Raw genomic sequence first — 22473 nt, forward strand, 5'->3', positions numbered from 1 at the left:
TCCCGTTGCTAGGACGCCGCGCAGCCCGCAGATTCGGTCCCGCTCCCGAGGTCCCTGACCCAACCACCGAGCGGGATCTGGGGCGGCGACGTGCGCGCCCCGCTGGAAAGTCACCTCCTCCCTAGGGACCCAGCGTCGTCCCCACCCCCCGGCCCTGGGAGATGTTTGCTTTCTCTAAACTCGGGGACAGCCCAGGGCCTTTGAGCAGCTTAACACGGAACAGGACGCTAACAGGAAAACACCCTTGGAAACCGGCACACCGTGTGTTCTGCTTACACTCGCAGAACCCTCACCAATTAGCATACGGCTGCCCGCTTAGGGAATCAGAGGGAATCATATCTCATCCGTACACCACCGACGCCCTCTGGAAAAGCAGACATGCCCTCCGGCGGTCTAGTTCAGGAAACCGGGCTGAGACGAGAACGTTTCTCCCACCTACTAGGACTGCGGTCGCTGTCCTTGCAGTTCGCCTCAACCCCACATTAGACATCCGGCCAAACGGATGTGCGGGGAGCGGGGCTGCGAGAGCGTGGAAAAAGGGGATACTGAGGCCGGGGAGGCGGGGGAGGAACTGCACACAATTTTAGCGGGGTGATGTAAGGTGGAACAAAGAAAGCATTCTTTCCCTGTGCGGAAGGAAGGAGGGTTGCCTGAGGCGTTATACTGCCCTAGCTCAGCAGAGCCTCTCTGCAGACGCTAGACGGAGGAGGTAAAGATACTTGGGCTTTGCCTGACTTTATTTGGGTCCTGTCCTTGTCTTTTTGGAAGGATAAGAGCTGTTGGGAATGGAATGATTTTACCGAGAGGAACTTCCACCTGCAGAGAAGTCTAGACTTCCTGCTCCCCGCACCTCCGGGAGGACGGAGCGGAACTCCTGCCGCCTGTCTCCCACCTCTCTAAAGTAGGCGCCAGAACACATCAGACCCCTGGAAGGCTTCAGCCCGAAGATTTAGAAGGGCGACTGGCGCTCAGCGGGAACAACACTGACGAATCACCTCGTGGACCTTGGCTGGTTCTGACACCTGTTGAACCGGGCGCTGGAAAGGCGAGGACCACGTTTTCTTGGACACAGTTGCTAGAGCCAGCCAGCGTGAGGGCTGTAAATGGCCCTATTCCCAGAAAACGGCCTTGCACGTCGAGAGCACAAGGAGAGTGCTGGGGCTGAGGTCTTTCCCAGCACCGCCGTATCTAGGTCACGGGTACAGGACCCAGCTGTGTCCGGTGGGACCTTAGAAGAAGTCTTTCAGAGGCCCCTGGGAGGAACTTGGAAGCTTTTGGCTCTCCTTTGTGAATTTACATCAGCTAAAATGCTCCTGAAAAACTATCCTAGCTTGGGTAAGCCACTTCCTCGGGTGCAGATGAGAATCCGGGTGCGTGCTCTGTGTTGGAGTTTGTAGGACTGTCTTCCAAGGTGCCACATCCTGGGCTGCATAAGCACCAGAAGTAGATCTTCTCAGATCCCTTCTGAGGGCTGAGGGAGGTTCCACACCAGGCTCTTCTTGGCCCACAGAGATAGCTGCCGTCGTGTTCACCTGAGTGCCTGTTCCTCTTTTATTAGGACACCAGTCCTAATGGATTGGGATTCACTCTAGTAACTTCATTTTAACCTGACCACTTCTGTAGAGACCTACTTCGAATAAGGTTGTACACTGAGGTCCTGAGGGTCAGGACTTCAACATAAGAGTTTTGACAGGGCCATAACTCAATATGCAGCTTCTATGCACAGAGTTCAGCAGGTGTCAAGGGCCCAATTCATGCATGTGGGAGTTGGAGCCAGGTAGCGAGGCAGCCACCAGAGACTTACAGGCCACAGCCAGGGAGAGGGGGCAGGCAAGGCTGGTTTCAGGGTCCAGAAACTCAATCAGAGAAGACACATGACACCTCAGGGGACTGTGAGGAAGTAGTCACTTATACAGTAACAGGCTTCAGTCCCATTCTAGGGCAGGATCTTTCAGTGGAATTTTTCAGGGACTATCCATAGGAATTCTGATGGAAACAACTGCATAAAGTCTTATGAAATCCTAAAGATCAAATCTACCAGAGATAAGGACAATCAAGGAAGCCCAGTCTTAAATGGCTCCCTGTGTCCTAAGATGTCACTCAGCAATACACTACAGACCAAGGCCAATGGTCTGGAAATGAAATAGCTCCTTCTACTTAGATTTGACCATCCTACTTGCTAATGTCTTCAATGAAAGCCTTTGGACACCAACATGTGTCAGACATTCGTGGAACTGAGTTACCGAGTTTGAGCCTGGCCCCTCAAAAAGACCGCTTTGTTATTCAAGAGCCCCTTGCCTCAGAATACAGTGTGCAAGGGAGAAAAATGAGAAAAGGATGGACAGCTGGGCAGGACTGCATCACGTCAGACTTAAACCAGCAACCCCCGACCCTCCTAATACCATGGACCAGTTTTGTGGAAGGCATTTTTCCCATGGACAGGTGGGGTGGTTTGGGTATAATACAAGGGCACTCTTTTATTGTGAATTTTATTTCTGTTATTATCATATAAAATGAAATAGTTATACAACTCACCATAACGCAGAAAGAACTCATAATTTAAGTAGCACTTTTGGTATTTTCTTATAAATGCAGCTTTCTCTTTGGTTGCTGGTCTTAGTCTTCTGCTGTCTCATCACTGGTTTTCATCCCTTTCTAAAGAAACTTTCCAAAGATGTTCACTTTTTACTAGCTGTGGTCAGGTTGGCTTGTGGGCTTAACAAAACTGTGACTGAGACATGTGCACAAGGTGGAAAAGAGGTAAGAAGGGAATGGTAAATAAAATAACAGGCAGGCTGCACACGAACTAAAATAAGTGCTGAATTCTGCCTTAAATGCCACCATCAGATGTAACTGCACAACTGAAGAACATCAACTCACTTGCCACTATAAAACCTGCCATTAGATGTAACTCAATTGTCACTTGCCATTCACTGATAGGGCTTTGATATGGGTCTGCAGTCAAATGGTTTATTAAAGTCTCTGTGCAGTCAAACTTCTCTGCTAATGTAAAACTGTATTTGCAGCTGCTTCCCAGGACTAGCATCACTATCTCAGCTCCACACCAGATAATCAAGCATTGGATTCTCATAAGGAGCCCACAACCTAGATCCCTGGCATGTCCAGTTCATGGTAGCGTTTGTGCTCCTATGAGAATCTAATGCCACTGCTGTTCTAACAGGTTAGATTTTATTCCAAGAACAAATAAAAGCAGGGGTGACATGATCTGACCTGGGGTGTTAGATGCCATTCTGGTCATATGGTGGAAGTGCCAGAGTCGAAACAAAGAGACGATTCATAAGACACTTTGTCTCAGGGTCCTCAGCACACAGATTCACAGTTGGGGGAAAACAAGTGAAAAATGTAGTAAGCACCATCAGGGGAATGAAGGCAATGAGATTAGACAGAAAGAAGCCAAACTGCAGAGCAGTCACAAATACCCATGAAGCCACGGATGACATTACAAAATGTTCTGATCTGGAGGCAAAGGGGCCAACTGATCATTACCAACAGGTAATGATAGGATGCAGGCTGCCTCCAGGAAGAGGGCAGACCATCAGGCTCTTAGTGGTGTGCTCCGACACTCCCCAGAGGCTGAGGACAGAGGAGCTTCAGCCCAGAGAAGTAGGATGAGGCAAGGCATCTGGGTCTTCCGGGCATTTACTACAGCCCACTCTGCACAGCTCAGACCCACCAGCATCTGGGAGCAGCTCCCCCAGGACTCTAGTGGATTCTCTTCCTGGGGAAATTTACAAGATAAATTGTGCAGCTGGTCTCAGTCATGAGTGACACTCATCAACTCCCTCCGCTTCTGAGCCTTCCAAATTCCTCTCAACTTTCACTAACACCTTTGCTTATCAGGTGGCTTACCAAGTTGGATGTGTTGGCTGTCCCTGCTGAGAGACCTGAGCCCTGGAATCATGCCCTCCTCAGGTGTATTTGTATCTTTCCCACCCAAATCAGGCAAGGAGACATCAAGCAATTCACAGAATCCTAGATTCCAAACATTTTCTTCCCTTACCACACTGAGTAATGGCCTCACGCCTAAGGGCCTCTCCTGATAATCAAGGCCAGTTTCTCCTTAAGGATCATGAAATCTTTACCTGCCTGGTAGTCTGCTGCAATCAAGGGCCCAGTGTCACTAAGTAACAACCACAACTTGGTAGTAAATTCCTCCTTTAAAAGTCAAGCATTTCAGAAAGCGCAGAGACCAGATTTGTGATGACAAGGAACAGGAGTTCCTCCAAATGATAGGTAAGTTTATAGTTTGGATCTGGAACGTCCTCCAAAAGTTCACACATTAAAGACTTGATTTCCAGGATGGTACTACTGGAAAGTAGTAAAACTTTAAAGAGGCAAGGCCTAGTGGAAAGTTCTAGATCACTGGGAGCATGCCCTTTAAAGGGAGATGAGATCCAGCCCCTTCTCTTCCTCTCTTTTGCATCCTAGTTATGAGGTGAGCACCTTTGCTTTACCACACACACCTCACCATGATGTGCTGCCTCACCACAGCCTAAAAGCAATGAGACCAACCAACCATGGACTGAAGCCTTCACAGCTATGAGCCAGAATAAGCCCTGCTTTTAAAAAATTATATTAGGCATCTTGTTACAATAAAGGAAAGCTGACTAATACAAGTATGGCTACTTCTACCTTCATCTCTTGGCTCCAGAACTCATGTAATTTACCTTTAGAAGCCACATTCTCATATAATAGCTGTTGGCTTAGGGTATACACTTTAGCCCGGAGGAAGGCACTCTGCCTTGACAGGACATCATCTCCAAACTGATGCTGCAAAAGCAGCTTCAGATGGCTCCATTGCTCTTTTTGGACAGCAGTGAGCAGTAGGAACTAGCAACTTTGGAGAACTGAACGTGTTGGGACTGGATGACTGACTATAAGAAAAGATGTACAAGATGGCGGAGAGGGAGGTTATGTATGGATCCAATGACATGAGTGTCCTCTTGCAGACTGTAATCTACCTAATGCCTAGTCTTCCAATAGTGTCTAACAGCAAAGACTCCCTGCTTCTGGGGAAACCGAAAAGGCTATCATGGTAGGCCCCTTCCATTTCAGAGTGGCAAAGACAGTCCTTCTTACAGGCATTGGTATTCCAAATACGGGTTTGCTTTCCCTACTCACAGTACCTCTGCCAGTGCCACCATCAACATGGCATCCCACAAAAGAAAGATTACCTCAAGGCAAAAACTCAGTTTGAACAACAGAGAGGCAGCAATAGGCTCATGACTATGCCAGCCACTAATCCTACCATATTGCCCGGAGGCAGCCATCTTGATAGCACTGTTCAGTGACCCGTTGAAGGCTCAGGTAAGGTGTCAACCATGGTCAAGCATTTTTCAGTATTGGATCTCCACTCTCCAAGATTTGGTACATGTGTGAAAAATAACAATGTGTCACATCTTTCTAGTATTTTCCTTAGTAGCTAAAATTAATGTGTGTGTAAAACAAGGAGTGAAACTTTTTACCATAATTCTTGATGACTTACTTATACAACTTGGTCATTCCTACATCCTTAGTTTCTACCAGAGTAGAGAGAGGTCTTAGTCACCATGGACAGACTACTCCCACTGGGGAAAAGATTAAGTATCCTGTTGAACTTGAAGCTGTGACTATAGCCTGGCTCTTTTGTACTTCTTACGCCAATAAACCAGAGGTGGGCAGTGGAGGCTGTCTTTATGCCAGTGATGTCACAAATTAACCATGATTATATAAGAATGAGGGTGCTGACCAGGAAAGAAGATGCTTAGAAACCAGAGCCCAGAAATTTCATTGATCTCGTCTTGCGTGGCTTGCAATAATAGCAATCACAGCAACTTCAGTCTGACCAGGGAAGATGACCAGTAGTCTGGATCATCTCACAAAGCACACATCCCAGGCCAGTCCAAGTGCCAGCCAAGGGCACATTTCTGTCTCAGCAAAATCTTTTTTTTTTTTGAGACAGGGTCTCACTAAGTAGTTCAGACTGCCCTGGAACTCACTATGGAGCCAAGGCTGTTCTTGAACTCGAATTTGCAGTGATCCTCCTGCCTCAGCCTCCCAAGTGCTAGGATTACAGGTGTGTGCCTTCACACCCAGCTGACTCAGCAAACTCTTGAAGTCCAGGTCAATCCCAGTACTACAGATACAGAGGACCCCGGAAATTCATGGGGGTAATGTTCCTGTAGCACCTGAAAACTGTGAAAAACCACAAATTTCAGACATGATCAGAAAAATGCCTATAAATGCCTATTTTTATAGTTTAAACCCTAAATACGCTATGTCTCCAACAATTCTATATTTTAATTTAATCAAATACTGTATCAATAAAGCCTTGGAAGGTGCAGGGCATTTTGTAGGCATCTTAGGGCTTTAAGAAGAACAAAACCAAGAACACTGGAGATGCAGGTACGTTGGTCAATGTGCCCATGGGTTACAGGACAGGGCAGCGGCCAGTCAGCAGGAAGGAGAACTGAATAATGCTCTTGCGTTTGGCTACTTGAAATTCTTCTGCCAAAAAAAATTGCAGAGGATATTTTCAGTTTCCTCCAAAGTACGGGGGTTTACACAAATGACTGTTAGATTCTAAGGAGAACTCCGCCAATAACTGAGGTGCAAACTGAACGACGACTTCCAGGGGCATCTGTGCTGTCTGTGCTGGACTCCTCCATGGGAGTCAGGCACTTGCGCGGTGCCCTTCCCACCACCGCTGCACAACGCTGAGGACACACATTCTCTCTAAGTCCCTCTTCTCCCTTTTGCTCTCCAGAGTCTGCGGACAGCAGCAGAGTAGGGAGAGGGAAGTTGATTAGCGCATGGATTTCTCCAAAGAGCTCCTCCCTGGAGACCCAGCCACACCTTTAGCGCTCTAATGGGAAAGTCAGTTACCTCCCTCACCCACACTGAAGCTAGAACACAGCATGTTGTATCTTGAACTACAAGAGAAACAATTCTAATGTCTTATTTCCCAGGTGTGTGTTTAACTTGCAGATAGTTATGCAGAAAACCAATAATAGGCATCGACTTAGAAAGTGAATTCAGGAGAAAGAATGATTACACTTTTTTTACATTTGTACATTTTTATACATTCCCTTTGGACATGTGTGACAGCTACACTTAACTGTCCACTTGACAGGATTAAGAGATTACAGATATGTGATTAGATCCTGCAGGCACTCACCTCATCAGTGAATTAATCCATTGGAGTCCATTGCTGAATGGGCCACTAGAAAGTGGGACTGGTTGAAGGTTTGTCACTGGGGTGGGCTTTGGAGGGCACAGGTCTCATCCCAACCCTCTCAACTTCCTGACTGCCATGGAGTCGGGGGTCTTGTACCCCTCTGCCTTTCTGCCATGCTGTTTCTGCTTTGGAGCCAGCTGACCATGGGTGGAAGTCTCTGAAACCATGAGCCAAAGTAAAGCTCTCTTCTTTCAAGCTATGTATGTAGGTATTCTGTCCCAGTAAGAGAAAGGCTGACTGATACATATCACAACGCTCCTGTGTTTCTGTAGTAAAAAAAAATACATTATAACAAATAATAGGCACGGAACATATGAGTGCATTTACACATACAAATTTAAATTAGATCATATATCAAATTATGATAAGCCATTTCATATTATGAAAAATGATTTTTAATTCTAAGATAAAATTATAGATTGCCTTAAAGATTTCAGTTTAAAGCAACTTCATGGAGAAAAGGTGTTTTCTCTGATCTTTGTGCAGCACTTATATTTATTATGGTTACTCCTTTGACTGGGAAACTTGAACAAAAAAAAATAATCCAAATGACTAGAATGTCATTGTGGGAAGGGAAATTTTGAGACAGGGTAAATATGTCAAGAGCTTTAGTACCATTAAAACCTTGGAAGGCGTGATCTCTCCCCTTCCTGATGAATGAATACCTTTAGAACTAAAAACGTGGTCTATGAATCAGTGGTGTTCTAAACCTGCGTGCTACATCACTAAATTTCCAGTAAAATATGGGCACTGTGCACATCCTCACAACCTATTAAAATGATAATGGAGCAACAGAATGGGAGGAAGCTGAAATAGGCAAAATATGTCAATAAAATGTGAGTGATAGAAAGCAAAAGAGTTGAAGCGACATAGGAGAAAGGATGAAAGCTGAAACCAAATCGTTTCAGGGAATCAAAGCCAAGAAAAACAAAACATTAATACATCACAAACCTGGAAAGACTCAGAACTCGGAGGTATCTCTGAAGGCCAGGGAACGAGTGGACTGAAAACAGGAAGATGGCTTATTCAAGGGTGTCTGGACCCCTACTACATCCTCGACAGAAAGGTTTGTACCTAGGTCACCAGGCACAGAGGATACTGTACCAAAACCGCAGATGCTCTGATGTGTGTTCCCCCTGCTCCTTTGGACACCTTCCTTGCCCTGACAATGAGCTTGTACGTTCAGGCAGAAATCCTAAGAGCACTGCCGTGAAGGCAAAGACGTATTGGTGCTCACATTTAAGAATCTTTCCAAACAAAGCTAGTGCTCTGTGTTTGTGAATTCATGGATTCACCCATGAATCAACAGTATCTGAAAAAAAGTTATATTTTTGCTAAAGATGTACAGGCCTTTTATTCCTGTCACTATTCCCTAAGCAATGTATTATAAGAATGATTTACACAGAACATACATCTATGAGGTATTGGAAGTAATCTCGAAATGATTTTAAAAATACACGGGAAGATGTGTACAGCTCTATGCAAAAGTCTATGCCATGAGCCTCCTCAGATTTTGGTATTGAGAGTCCTGGAACTGATCCACTATGGACACCAAGGGGCAGTATTACAGAGGCCCCGGAACAGGGGATGTGTGTGGGTAGAGGGGGAAAGGAGTGATGCTCACTGAGTATACTCTCTTCCTTCACAGTCAGGAGTCAATTAGAATCACTGAGAAAGAAAAATGAAACATAGCAGCTTAAGCACATTGTTTAGAAATACAGAAATGTTTGAACAATACTAAAGACAGCAGTAAGGGTTGCTGCTCATCACTGTGACTTTTAAGAAAAAGGCAAATGAACTTCTCCAGAGTAACCAAGACAGGCACTTTTAGGAGTTTTTTTTCTCTCCGTTATCCAATCATCACAAAGGCTTAAATAAGTTCAGTCTGATGAGCACAGACTATGAGAGGAGATACAGTCCCTGTGGCAGTCCTAGTGCTGTGATAATGTTAGATAACATACCATCCCCACCTCTGTGGTTACATGTCTTTGTAATCACACTTGAGCATCTGGAGGTCACTCACGGTTTCAACTGCAGTTCAGCTGGCCTGTGTTGGTCCTCTGCTTCAGGACATGATCTGGCCCAACACATCTCCTTCTGGACCACAGGGTTTGGGCAATGGCTACCCGCAGCACATTCTCATCATGTGGGTCGCTTCCACAGACACCCGAGTCTCTGAGAGCATCACATCCACTGACGTTCCATTGACCACTTCAAGTCCTGTGACCAAGCCCAAAGTCACGGGTGGGTGTCACAGTTTGGACCCCGAATGTCATCCAAAGGCTCAGGTATTAAAAGGTTGGTCCCCAGCTTGGCACTGTTGGGAGAAGCGGAACCTTTAAAAGGTAGGGCCAAGCGGGAGGTTATAGATCAGTGGGGACAAATCCACGAAGGTGGTTGTGATACTCTGATCTCTTTGCTTTTCTCTTTCATTTTCAGCAATGAAGCAAATGGGCTTCCTCTACCACATGCTACCACCCCGATGTGCTCTCTCGCCACACATCCAAAGCAACAGAGCCAACCACCGTGGACTGAGACCTCCAAAACTGTGAGGCCAGATAAACTTTCCCTCTTTTTAACCTGGTTACCTTGGGTATTTCATTACAGTAACAGAAGGCTGATTAATATAGGGGGGAACTAGTGTTTGCTCACCTTGAAGCTGTGGTAGAGATGTAGATGCACAGCACTACGACAACACAGTGAGAAAATGACTGGAACTAATAATTCAACTGCCAAAGCAGGCTTCTTCATCATACCACTCATCAGATGCATTCTTAGCTTGGTCTTCGTCACCTTTACATTATTATATTCCACCCTCTAGTAAAAAAAAAAAAAACCCTAGGATGAATACAAAAATTAAAATGATTGTAGGTCTCTCTTTTGTGTAGTTAAGTCTAAATATTTTTTATAAATTATTGACATCAAAGTCTGTTTTATTTTTAGCTCTCTCTTTCATCTAAATAAAAACACAAAATACCGTAAACAATTTTGGACTGTTTTTGTGTCAAGATGCACTTGCTGTAGTTTTGTTTTTTGTTTTTTTTTAAGTATTAACTCAGAGCAAAATATGCTGGACTGTAGGAAAAGTTATTTGATATAGAAAATATGTAGTCTAGCCAAGAAGTGATTACTCCAGAAATCCTCATGGAGAATAAAGGATTTAATGTGTGACTTGATATTTTGGAAAAACAAACTGAGGATTAATAATATCCGGGTGATGTCTCCCCGTAACACCAAAGGAAACACTGAAGACATCATAAAGGGATGGTTTCCAGATGCCTACTAAATCATGCGTCCGCACCAAACACGAACATGTCTGAGGGAGGATATTTCTTATTTTGAGAAGGGGAGCATTCTTTGAGTGATTAGTGGTATTTTTCACTTCAAGTTTGTAATACCATAAAGAGATAAAGGCCAAGAGCATTAGCCTCTTCAAATTATGAAGTGATAGGTGAACTATTTGCAACAAAATTAGTTTTACCACTTAATATGATTTGTTAGAAAGTAAACTACGGTTTATGGTGAAATTATTTGTTAATATCTTAAAGTCTTATAAAGTAGGAGAAAGATGATTATAAAAAGGGAAAGGACAAGAAATCCAGGATGTTGTTCTGCACCAGGAACATAATTAGATACATAAAATTTTTAAAAGTTAGAGCATGGAATTTGATTCCTATAAGCTAGTTACACCCACATGCTCTTCGGAAAGTGCTCGTGTATAACCCAATTTGGAAACCACTGATTTAGTTCATGGATTACCCTATTCCCATGGCCCTTGAGGTCCCCAGTCATTCCCTCCAACACACTCTGTTATGAATTTTCTCCAATCCAAATGTGCCAGAACTGACGAGCTCTCAGAGTTGGCCTCCTGAAGAGTGTTTAGCAAGGTCCCTGGCTCCTGGTTTTCCATACTAAACTCTTCCTTTGACTCTCTCAGTGATTAACTGTCTCACCCCTACGCTACCTGGAAAGTGTCCGCACCTGAACAATTCGTCTCTGGGTCTCACCGCTGGACCATAAAAAACAACAAGGGCAGCAGAAACAAAACTCGTTTCTAAGGAACACAAACAGATCGTAATCAGATATTATGGAACAAAAATGTGTGCATTCTCCGAGGGATAGTCCCTTTAATCAATTAAATTTCCTACAGAGGATGTTCAGTACCAATGGACCATCTGGCAGTTTTTGTGGATATTGAGTGCTTGAGGTAGATGAGAAAAAAAAGGAAGTCTAAATGAACAATCTTCTACTTCCTTCCTTAACAGCCTAATCAGCTACAAGAAAGGCAGAAGCACAGATGAATAAAACATATGCAATATAGCATAAAGAGGTTGAGGGGACGACTTTTTCTTCTGCTAGTTGATTACCTAAGTGTTATAATAATATCTCAGGCGCGCTTCGGATTAGGAAGGAGAAGTTTTTCTCCTCTTTTGAAAAACTGTCCACTTCCTTGGCTCCAGTAAATGCCTTCTGTATTAGCTAAGATTAGCTTCAGGTGTGAAAACACAAACCCCAAGAACAGTGGCCAGAAGAGAGAAATTAAAAACTCGCAATGCCCAGGAGTGGACAGCTGAAGCCTTTGGTGACCCCGGAGAGCCCGGGGTCCTTGCACTGTAGGAGGCCCGCGTGCCCCAGGGCTCCACCCTCCACGCTGCACCACAGCCAACAGGAGGGAGGGAGTCGCCAAAAAAGGGGGCAAAGCACACTGTGTGTGTGTTAAGGAAAACTGACACACAACAATTTTATTTATGTCTCACTGGCCAAAATTAATCGTACAGAATACTTTTGCATTTATATTTTAAAGGTATCTCCATAGCTACATAGAAATATAAATTAGTTATATTTTCCTGATATTGGACCCTTTCATCATACAGTCACTAGTTTTCCCTACTAATGATTTTTACTTGAAAATATATTTTATCTGAGTTTAAAAGGTGTATGCCAGCTTTTTCAGGGGGGTGTTTCCTCATACACATGTTTTCATCTTTCATTTATAGCTTTTCTCAAAATTTATAGATACATTTATTATAACACAATATAGATGATTGTTAAAAAAAAACCCAGTCTGATAATGTTCGTATTTAATGAAGACATCTAATCTGTTCAGTACATGTCATCTTATTTTGTGCTCTGTCCCATCTCTTCCGATTCCTCTCCACTCCTCTCTTCCTTCTACTCTAAAGCATTATTTTCTGCAAGCTCAATTTGCCCATTACTATTTGGAAGTTATACATTCTGACACCCTCCCTTTAGTGCTTACCAAAAAATGCAAATGTCATTAATTTAGCAAAGTCCCAACTTAGTCCAAATACTCATTGCTGAGCCCAGAACTGTATCCTCCTCCGGAATATGCCCTTGTGGTCATGTATTTAATAACTCCATGAGATACTAGTTAATATTGCTGTCTTACACAGTCATTATATTACTTCTATTTACCAACTTCCCTGCTCGCCACATCTTTTTGTCTTGTTTTGCTTTGGTTTTAGGTATTGGAGATCAAACGCAGGACCTCGCACTTGCCAGTCTGCAGACACTACCGCTGAGCTACACCCCAGGCCCCCTGTATCTTTTAAAAATAGAATTCTTGAGGTACAACTGGCATATGATAAACTAGGCATATTTAAATTGAACAGTGTAAGTTTTTACCTATGTGAAACAATTGCTGCAGCCAAAGGGGTGAAATGTGTCACTACCCCCAAAGATTTAATTTGCCCTTTTTAAGCCCTCACCTCTTACCAAATGTTACTGTGATGGTGGTGATATTTCAGGCAGGAGCCTAAAGCCAATTTTGTTACTCTGTCCTGGTTGTTAGTAGAAGTCGTCTCTCTCCCTTCTCCCCTCTCCTGGGATCTCAGACCTTTAATATGGGATCCTTTTTCTTCCATCTCTAGCACAGATAGGTTTTGCTTTGGCAAAGATCTGCTACCAGCAAACTCACCTCTTTTCCGATGGCCTGAAAATGTCATCATTCTGGCTTCATGCAGAAAAGATACCTTTTTCCCGAAGCGTGGAGCTTTAGAGTGAAAATAACTTTTCCCTTTGCACACTGTCTATGTCACTCCACAGTCTCTTGGCTTCCGTCGCTGCTGTCGAGACGCGTATTGTCAGTTTGTCGCCTTTCATGGTAATATATCTCCTTAAAGAACTTCTTTTATCTTCGTTGCTGCCCAATTGCACTGTGATTTATCTAGTTGTGGGCTTTCTTTTGGATTTGCTCTATCTGATTTTCGGTATGTTCTGGATTCAATCTGGAGGAAGATAATTTTTATCAGATCTTTAAAAATATCAGCCATCCTATTCTCAAATACTACCTTCACTCCTCTTTCTGCTCTTTTCCTCTGGAACTTCAATTACACACATTTCCAGTCTACCCATCATTTTTCTTAACCACCTTTTTCTGCATTTTGTATCTCAGTTACCCTCACATTCATTTGTCTTTAAGAGCACTAATTTCCTCTCTAGCTGCATCTAATCTACTGCCACCTATGCCCACCCATATAAGTGTTTGCTCTTTTCAGTCATTATATTTTTCAATTCTAGGTGTGCTACTTGATACTTGTTCAAATTTGATTGATCATGTTATGTACTTTAGTAACCTTTACAGATCTTCAAACTTTTTCTTCATTTATTTGAACATGTTAAACATAATTATTTTATGATCTATGTCTCATAAAAATATCTGAAGTATTTGAGTTGATTTCTAATGTCTCCATTTCAGGTGTTTCTCATCCATGCTAGTTTCCCTGTTTTTGTTTTTTTGTTTGTTTGTTTGATAATTTTCTGGTTGGAACCTGATCCTTTCTGCTGAGTATTTATATTTCAAGAAAATTATTTGAAAAAATAGACAAAAGTGAACTTCTTTCAGAGAGGATTGGGATTTTTTATACAATCGATACTTTAGGACACTACATATCTTAGATTACTTTAGACTATTGATATCATTTTAAATATTTGGTCTCTAATTTTTCATTTGACAATATACCATGAAATGTTTGTCATTATAAGTAAATCACTCTATTGTTTTTAATGACTGCATATAATTCTATAATATGGATATATTGTAACTGATCTAATTATTCAATTGCTCAGAGAATGTTTAAAAATGTTTGCTATTAGAAACATATTGTTGCAAAGGTGCACTTATATATACAGCTTTACATAAATGCACAACTATCCTCTTATATGACACATACACACATACAGAGCTGACTATGGGTATATTAAGGAAGGCTGCGATGTCAAAGAGAATGGTCATACGACTTTGCAAAAGATGCTGTAGCAGTCAGCATTCCATTTCCCAGTACCAGACACTCCCACCTTAAAGGAGGGCAGGTTTAATTTGGCTCCTGATTCAGGGGATTCAGTCCATGGTTGGGAGGCTCCAAGGCAGAAACATCCTGTTGGAAAGGTGTGGCAGAGGAAGGCTGCTTACCTCATGGCCTCCAGAGGCACAGAGAGAAGGAGGAAGCTGGGGAGGGAGACTCACCCTTCACATGCACGCCCCCAGGGATCTGCCTCTTCTGTTGAGGCTCCACCTCCTAATGGCACATTTACCTACGGACTCACGAATGGGTCAACCCACCGATGAGCTTAGCAACCCCCAGATCCAATCACCTTCTGAAAGCTCCACCTCTGAACACATGAGACTCTTGGGGGACAGTCTAGATCTAAACCTAATAGATGCTACCCATACATAGGTCACTAATATGTAATTATGCCCTTGAAAGCATTGGATATTATCAATCTTTACATTTTTGCTAATCTGATGAGAATGTTGCTGTTTTAATCTGCTAACATCTCTCTACTAATGTGTCTGGCCCATGTTGCTTATATCTATTGGCCATTTGCTTTCATCTTCTGTGAGATTACTATTAATTTACTTTGCTCATTTTTACAATTTTTCCTATGTCATTTCTTATGAATTTGCAGGAATACTTTGAGCCTAAGAATTTTTAATGTCTTTATTTTCAGCATTTCATAAAAGAATAACTTTTAGAATAAATATATGAGCTAGTGTAAATGAGTATTATTTTATCCTAATAAAATGTATGCTTGAAATGTAAATGTGGGCTGAGGCAAAAAAAATCTAATGGTTCATAGTAATTATATATTTTATTGTGAAAATCTGTTTCATCAATCTTTTAAAAACAAGTGCTTGAGATTCATGCACCAAAAGTCACAATTATGGAGATAATTTTAGATTTTAATGTTTTATTAGAGGTATACTTCTTTTCAAACATATTTTTATTTTTAAAAAGTCAAGGCCTTAATATGTAACCAATCTACACCATTTGCTTCCATCATTTTCGTTTATCTGGAGCAGTTATATTTATATTTAACAACTATTTTTGTAAGAGATTTCAACATCGTTGGAATTTGAAGTTTTATTAATTCATATTTTACTATTTGGAGCACATTTATTATTTCAAATAACTAGTCAAATCTCTGTTTCTGATAAAAATCATATCTGGCTTCCTCAGTCAAATCTTTGGGGCTATGAACTTTTTGGAAAGTTGTTGAGCAAGGCTTTTGACTATCAAAACATTAGCTACAATTTCTCATGTTTTTTTTAAACAGTTCTTTATAATGTGAGAGGAAATGGTTGACTTTGCATATTGAATAAATTTTAAAATAACAATTTTTTTTTTTTTTTTTTTTTTTTTTTTTTTGGTACTGTGGATCAAACTCAGGACTTTGCACTTGCAAGCCAGGAGGCGGCACCTCTGAGCAAAATTCCTGGCCCATAAAAATATTTTTGTTCTGCTCTAGGGTTTCCTTAGGGGTAGAATATATATTATACAAAATGAGATAACACGGGGGCTATCTAAAAATGGTTCTGACTTCATAGCCTTTATGTGCACATTGCATTTCACCCAGGAATATGAATGACTGCACAAGCCCAAGACATTTAAGCACTTAGAAGAATATGGCTTTGTTTAAAAATCAAATCTATCTGTTAAGAAGTGTACTTCGTTTACCATTAATGAATTAAGATTTAGAAATTACATTGCTTAGAAATTTCCCAAGCAACTGCTAATAAACAGATAAACTCATTTGATTTAAAATTGAACCAAAAGTTAAGGAAATTATGAGGTCTTAATAATTTTAATTTTACTGAAAATCTTTTGAACTCTTTCAAACATGCATTTAAATATTTGCATTAGATACCAAATATTTTTCTCATTTATTATTTCAAGAACATATCATTTAAAATCATGGAAGTTTTACATTATATCTCTTAAACTCACATTCATTTCATCATTCAAAATGAGTAAGACTGGAACACACCTGCAGCTCCATACTGTGGAAGGTGAGGCAGGAAGAGCCTAAGTCCAAGCCCAGCTGTGGTGACTCAGCAACTTGGTGAGACTTATTTCAAAGAAGGAAAAAAAAAAAAGAGGGAGAAGGTAAGAAGTGGGGAGGGGAAGGGGGAAAGAGGGGGAGAGGGAAAGGGGGAAGGAGAGGAAGGAGGAGAAGGAGGAAAAAGATGATCAATACAGAAATGACCTAAAAGAATAAATGACCCAAGACATAAGTGACTATTTCAAGTCAATTACAACTGACTGGCAAGCACTATAAACTTTGTAAAGTTTCTTGGTAAACCCATATTTGATTTGTGTATTCTGACAGACATTAGTTTTTTCTGTTAAATTGTTGTCATCAGCTAATTCAAAATCTGATGCAGCAGGGTCAAAATTATCTAAATAAATGACTCAGCAAGCTCTAAAACTCTCTGGATTTGGGGTCATGGTGTCAGCCAAGGAAAACCAGAAGGGAACATCAGTAGCAGCAGCAGATTTCCATAATACGAATATAGGAACCAAATCAAATCAAAAGTAGAAAGTTGGGACCCTAGAATTCCAACAGAATACCAGGGTCAGAGAGAAGTGGATAGTGCTTGCTCAGGGTTATACTTTTACCTCAGGACTCTGAAATACTGAAGTGATACTACCACAGAAAGAAGAATATCTATTCCTGGTAGACCCTTCAAGTTTCTTAAAGAGTCCTAAAAATCTGCTGCAGTCTTCATAAAACTGGAAATTTAAGCTCTATTGTTGACTCTAAAATTCATAACAAGAAATGTGTAAGTTATATTAAGTATTATGTATGGGTTACACAACTATTTCTTATTTTTATATATTATCTTCATAATAATATGCTTTTCTTTCTAAAAGTCTCTTCATTTTCTATACTGGATATTATTAAGTCGCTTGTGTATTTACAATCCAATTGTTAAACGTGATCTCCACATTACTTGGCAAACCGTAGGCAAAGTGTCTAGTTAACTGCGTGATTTACCTTTGCTAAAATATTTCATTAAGTCTGTAAGTAAACACTTAACTGTGTACTTAAATCAATTTACACAAAGTTCCGTCAGTCATGAAACTCCAAGAGTGAAACTACATTTGGGGGAAACATCACCTTAGGGAGAAAGTATAGTTCTTCTCTTCCATGCTGATATGCATAATCAGATTGAGTTTTTAGCTTTCAGTACTTATTAAAAATTAATTCAATGCGATCAAGAACCAAAATACAAAATGCTGAAATCTGCAAAAGTTGAAGGAGTAGATATTTCAATCGATATCATTTTCTGTATTTAGAACTGAAAGTGACATCAACAGCCCCTAAAAACATTTTTGTCATATTTTTATTCTCCAAACATCCCTACCACATGTGCACTGAACTTTGAGCCCTGAGGATAGAATCTCAAACATGCACCACATTCATATGTCTATGATTACTTCTGGGCAAAATAAAACTTGCAAATAAAAGTGAAATATGAATATAAAAAGCTTGCTTCTCCGTCACGTAATTTTGTTTATAACTATACACATACACATTAATATCCACTTTACAAAGTGAGGTGCAAAACTGTATAGAAACTATGACGTCAAAAATACACATAAGCTGGGGATTTAGCTTACGGATGCCGCTGCCTGCCTCTCAAGCACAAGATCCTGAGTTTGACCTTGATACCGGGAAAAAAAATCACAAAAATACACATAAAATGATCCCCGGTACAAAAGAATGCACATAAAAGAGAGATGGTCGGTAACCCACTAAAATGACAATAGCGGTTATTATAATATTATGTGGTTATAACCACAGGAGTTTTGCCTTTGTCTTGACTTCCCCAATGATACACAGTGTGGTTATACTAGTTAATATATATATTACAATCACACTACTGATGTACACTAACGCCCATGCCCGATGCTCCCTTGTCTTCTTTGTTGAGCATCTGCAAAAGAATTTATTTAAAAATAAGTACTGACCGATGCTGAGTTTATTGACACTTGTGGGGGGTGGAGGTGCGCCACACTGAGAAGGTGACATCTCCCCAACTTCCCTCGGTGCTGCAGTGTGAGGAAACCAGGCTTCCCTCCCCTCCGCTCCGCATCTCCACAGGTTCGAGTTGCACTGCTCAGGCTTTGGCCTTCCCAGTCCCACACCTCTCCCTGCCAGGCTCCCTTCCTTGGGATTATTCAGGGGTGTTTATCTGTGAGATAGCCTCCGTCTCTACACTTGCTTACCAACAATGAGGAAAAAAAAATAAAATAAATAAACTTGCTTACCGAGCCCTCCACCAAGGAACTCAGAAAACAAAAGGATTCTGCAATTAATTGCCGAGAACCGTAGTCTTTTTAATATTGACGCTACCAAATTACCAAGCTACACACTTCTACAAACTAAAAGGAACTCATAAGAATTTGCATTATGCTTGTTGTGAGTTACACTGCCATAATGTTCCAAGGATGCAGAGATTGCCACCAGGTGTAAAATGTGCATACCCTTTTACCCTGAAATTGTCCTGTAGAAATAGAAATTTTTCCTACAGAAATAGCTAAGAAAGTTCACTGAAGGAATGCATGTTTACTACAAGGATGTCTGTGGTAGCAAAAAACTAGAAATATTTAAACTAGCCACTAATGTGCTGCTGCTTGAAACATCCATGTGAAGGAATAATACACAGCTATTTAGAGGTGAGAGAAATCGCTCCGATATTGAAAGTTCTCAGACACAGCCTATACATATATGCACATATATACATACAAAAATATTTACATTCATATACTGAACAAGCTTTATGAATTTTCAGAGTGTGAAGTGCAAATTTCCCTGCTAAATCAAAGAGATAAGCTATGTGAAGTATCTGTCTCCACTCAGAGGCCAGTGTTGTGGCCCAAGTGGGTAGCGCGGTTACCACAGCAAGCCCGCCACAAAAGCACACAGACCCTGCCCCTGGTCACCCTGTGTGACGCCAGGAAGGAGTCGGTGGCCAGGACAAGGGCAGGCTCGGGGCCACCACAGAGGAGGGGTCTGGTGATCCGCCACACTGCTGCGTGCTGCTTGGCGCTCTGGCGGGCCTTGCACATTCCTGCTTCACGCAGAGAGCCAGGCGGGCCTGACTGCTCGGGTGAGTTCCTGTCAAACACGTGACCTATGCTCATGGCTTTCTTTCATTATATCCCTTCGAGATGCTGAAACATCAACTCCGCACTTTAACAAATAGCACCTGGACTTTCTCATCTTGTTTCCTTCTGAAGCAATTGAAAAACACTTCAGTATAAAAGATTTATGACAACCTTTCTATTTTTTTCCATTTTATATGTCTGCTAAATTCCATTTTTTAAACATTATAGAGAAGACCACTGATGGAATCACAGTGTCTAGAAATGTTAACTTCTCTGTAAAAATAAGGCCACTCAAATCTTGTTAAACTGATACTGTATTCATTGTGCCTCTTAATGCCCACGTTCATTCCAAAGGACTTATAAAATGAAATCATCAAAAAGTTCCCAGCTGCACAAGTCTTTTGAAACTTTTCTGTCGTAACAGAGTCTGCGTTACACATTACAAAAACATGCAAGGGGGCTTAAAGATAGTTTAACAAAAAGACTAGAAAAGGAGAATATCCAGGTGGCTTTTTAAGTGTGGAACATCATAAAACAGTGTTTGGAAAGTATTATGCCAAGACGTAATAACTAGAAAACAAGAAAGTCCATTTATAAGCTGAAGTGTAACTTCAAAAGTCATAAATAAAACAAATGCTGAGAAAGCAAGGGGAAAATACTAACGCGAGTGCTTATTCGACAGGAGACAAAGAACAACTTCAACTACAGAAAGCCATATGGTGCCACGTTTTGGACTCATCCTCCTCAAGCTCTGGTACAACTTCCACTTCTATTAGGATCCTCTCAGAAGAGAAGCCATTTGAGTCCTTACCACAGAGGGACCTGGTGCAGGAAGCTGGTTGCCCAGGAAGGAAGAGCTGGAAGGCTCAACAGCAAAGCCAGAGACAATTCAGAGACGAAGAGTCCCAGAATCCTCTGCTTTCTCTGGGTCAGAGTCGGGGGCCAGGGTCATCAGAGGGGCATTCGCTTGTATGATGTCACATCAGATGTCCCCGGGCAGGATAAGGGGGTGGGAGAAATACCCTGGCTTCTCTGTCCCTCCTGCCTCTCTGTCCAAACTGTCCTCAGCTTGGGAAATGTGCCACAGTTCATCCTTTGTGAGAGACAGAGCAAAGCAAGGAAGGGCTGAGCAGCACGGACAAACGGGACAGGACCAGTGCTACTGTCTTCCGCACTAGCAGATGACTCACTACGTTCGAGAGTGAAGGTGCCATGGCAAGGGATGGTATCACAGTGGGACCCAGGGACTCATCTGCCAGACACCTTTGCTCAAAGCAAGTAGATTCACCCTGGTCGCTCCTTGCCATTCTAACAAGTTCTGCTGTGGTACTAAAAGTACTATTTCACTCTGGCCATACTCACTTTTAAAGGGCCCGTCTGGCTCACGGTCTGGGTGTCCTGCAGTAATCCACTCACTGGCCTTTGGGCCCAGCAAACTTTAGAAGAACCAGAGAGGCAGGCTAAGTGGACGTCCAGCTGGGCACTGACCACGGCACGGACCTACAAGGGGCAGTAAGAGATCACTGAGGGAGTTAAAACTTTAGACCCTGGGTCACTCGCTGAGAGGAAGCGGCAATGATTTGTACTGCTAAAAACTCCTCCAAGAGAGACAGGCACGGTTGCTCGTTTTAATCCACTTTTAGACATTGCCTCCCCAGCAATAGAGGATATCTGAGGGACTGCTTGCCCCAACACAAAGGGCTCATCTTTGTATTTGGTGAGAAACACAGAACACACAATCCAAACAGTCAGAGAAGTACACTGGCTCATCTAATTAAAAAGCAAGGGTTGGGTAACCCTCGGGCCAGTCCTGACCACAGTCCAGTGAAGTTGCCAGAGTCCTCTTTACATCGTCCTCACGTACACACAGTGCTCCTTGGAGCACGCCCAGGAAGGACAGAGAATGCCCCTATTTTCAGCCTAGACTCGGAGGGCCAACAACATTTACTGGCCCTGTCTGTGACTTCTTCACAAATCCAGTCTCCGTACAATTCACCTATCCCTTCCACTCTCCCCTTCATCTGGTAGCTAAGGCATGACCTAAGGCACTTAGAATGGATGAAGGTGGTAGGAATTATAGGTCATTCCTGCTTTGTGTGGCTCCAAGCTTAGCTTGTGAAAGAAAATTGAGCATTTTTAAGTTTGAACCCCCTTCGATGATTGGACCCCCAGAAACCATGGATGGACAGTCCGATAGAAAGCCATGGTTCAGCAAAGCCACAGTGAGAAACTTAGCTGACACGGTAGGACGCCTGTCGCTCATCTACATTCAAAGGAGATACAACAGGGATACACATATAATAAGTATCTTTTAACTCATCTACTGTTCAATAATATTTTAGACTGAGGCCAAGGCCTTTTCTTCAAGTATGAGTCTTTCTCACATAAACCTTAGCCAAAATGCATCAAAGCATCTAACATTTCCTCCCCCTTTCTTTTTATTTCCTTCCTTCTTTCCCTTCTTTCATATTTTTTCATAGCTGTACAATATGTTTATTTGTTTTTCTGGTACCAGGAATCGAACTCAGGACCCTGTGCTTTCCAGGCAGGCATGGTGCCACTAAGGTAAATCCCCAGCCAGATGTTTTATTTTTGGCAGTGGTGGAGACAGAACCCGGAGCCTTGTGCATGCTGGGCCAGAGCTCTACCACAGGGCCACACTCCCAGCCCTCTCTTTTTTTTTTTCATAGCTGTACAATATGTTTATTTGTTTTTCTGGTACCAGGAATCGAACTCAGGACCCTGTGCTTTCCAGGCAGGCATGGTGCCACTAAGGTAAATCCCCAGCCAGATGTTTTATTTTTGGCAGTTGGAGGCAGA

The 22473-nt window shown here is 42.1% G+C and overlaps 1 protein-coding gene across 1 annotated transcript in view; it reads right to left on the bottom strand.

Moving 5' to 3' along the window:
* Nucleotides 1-22473, bottom strand: part of Armc4 (armadillo repeat containing 4) — a 166624-nt gene that overhangs the window by 143379 nt on the left and 772 nt on the right. Inside the window, exons 2-8 of the mRNA XM_033765651.1 lie at nucleotides 21016-21153; nucleotides 16526-16606; nucleotides 13176-13485; nucleotides 11219-11291; nucleotides 9890-10054; nucleotides 9261-9554; nucleotides 7178-7503 (exon numbers count right to left, since the gene is read on the bottom strand). The gene's annotated coding sequence lies outside the window, so the exon portion shown is untranslated. The remainder of the gene's footprint in view (nucleotides 1-7177; nucleotides 7504-9260; nucleotides 9555-9889; nucleotides 10055-11218; nucleotides 11292-13175; nucleotides 13486-16525; nucleotides 16607-21015; nucleotides 21154-22473) is intronic.

Source organism: Fukomys damarensis, unplaced genomic scaffold, assembly GCF_012274545.1.
Source record: "Fukomys damarensis isolate Sample0158 unplaced genomic scaffold, DMR_v1.0_HiC HiC_scaffold_19, whole genome shotgun sequence".
Taxonomy (NCBI): domain Eukaryota; kingdom Metazoa; phylum Chordata; class Mammalia; order Rodentia; family Bathyergidae; genus Fukomys; species Fukomys damarensis.